A 1,486-nucleotide genomic window follows, 5' to 3' on the forward strand; every position below is an offset into this window, starting at 1 on the left:
TCCAGTCTGGGCGACAGAGTGAGACTCCAACTCAAAAAAAAAAAAAAAAAAAAAAAAATCCTTACCTTCCATTTGGGAGTCTCCTGTGTTAGATTCTTATCAAGGGGGCTTGCTGGGTCATATTATTTTGGTTGGTGAGAGCACAGACCACCAAGGCCAGTGAGCCAGAGTCACTAAGATCTTGTCCCCAGCCATCTCTAAAACAGGCCACAAAGTGATTGGATGGAAACGAAGGTGCCCCACGGGAGGTTGTCACAGGGACCAACAAAAGTCATCAAAAGTCCCACTGACAGAGGTCACTTATGTCATACTCAGAATCTTCAGAGACAAACATCTTTCTATTCACACAAACCCTACCCAGTTCTTCATGACCTGCTGTGCTGTAGACGGTCTGATGCTTAGGACACCTTTAGTATAATGTATCTCCACATGGGGTGGCTTTTTGAGGCTAATCGGTGAACACTAACAACCTCTCAAAACCCTAGCCACATCTGATATTTGGGATTACTTTTACAGTTCTAGACTCTAAACTTCTTATGAAGTCTTTCCTATTTCACAGAGATAGCAGAACTTTTATTTTGCCTTCCTCAGTATAGTTCTTGCAAATAATTCATTGTTGCCTCTGCCATATGGTTAAAAAAAAGTTACCCAGAGCACCATCAAATATCATTATTTCAATAATCTGGAAACTACTAGGCTTTGTTACTCCTACCACTTTTTTGTGTCCCTTCAAAAGACATTTTTGGTCAGCAGACATGCACTACCTATCGTCTGAATTCTGTGGCCAATTCAGAAAGACCTTGCAAAAGGCTTATGACATATGTTAGCGGAAGTCCAGGGGAGGCTAGGACAGACTGGCAGATCACAGCATATTAAAGAACTCAGTCTGCGCAAAGGTGGGGTACACTCAGCAATGTCCGTGGGGTGTGGGAGGAGCGATCGAGAGGACCCACATTGAGCAGGCTGGACTCGTGACACAGAGGAAAGAGAGTTTTCGGGATCCTACGCGCCCTCTCCCAGCTTCACACTCCGGGGGTTTTTTGCTGTTCGTTCTCTTTGGTTTTGCTTTAGAGGTGAGGCTTCCCTCCAGCCCTCTGGGCGCCAGCAGTCCCCCTGCCTCGGCCTCCCAAAGCGCTGGGATTACCGGCGTGAGCCACCGCGCCCAGTCACACACTCCGTTTCCGAAGCCACGCGAAGCCCCAAAGGCGCCCCCGCGCTACTTCTCCGGCCTTCCCGACTCCTTCCCATCCCGCCGCTCCCCTTTCCGCCTGCCCTCTCCCTGTCTTCCGTGGGCCCCACCTTTGTCGTCACTCCCCTTTGAGGCAAGTTCACCCCAACTGGAAGACCCCTCCTGTCTTCCTCTTCCTTCACGGAGCCCGGAGACCAGGTCCCTCCCCGTCTTGGAGCGGGGACGCCTCCCGCGGAGCCCGGCAGCCGCACCGCGAGGACGACTTGGGTCTCCCGGGCCGGCCTCAGGGTGCGCCGG

Source organism: Carlito syrichta, unplaced genomic scaffold, assembly GCF_000164805.1.
Source record: "Carlito syrichta isolate Samal-C Ts95f unplaced genomic scaffold, Tarsius_syrichta-2.0.1 Scaffold94802, whole genome shotgun sequence".
NCBI lineage: Eukaryota > Metazoa > Chordata > Mammalia > Primates > Tarsiidae > Carlito > Carlito syrichta.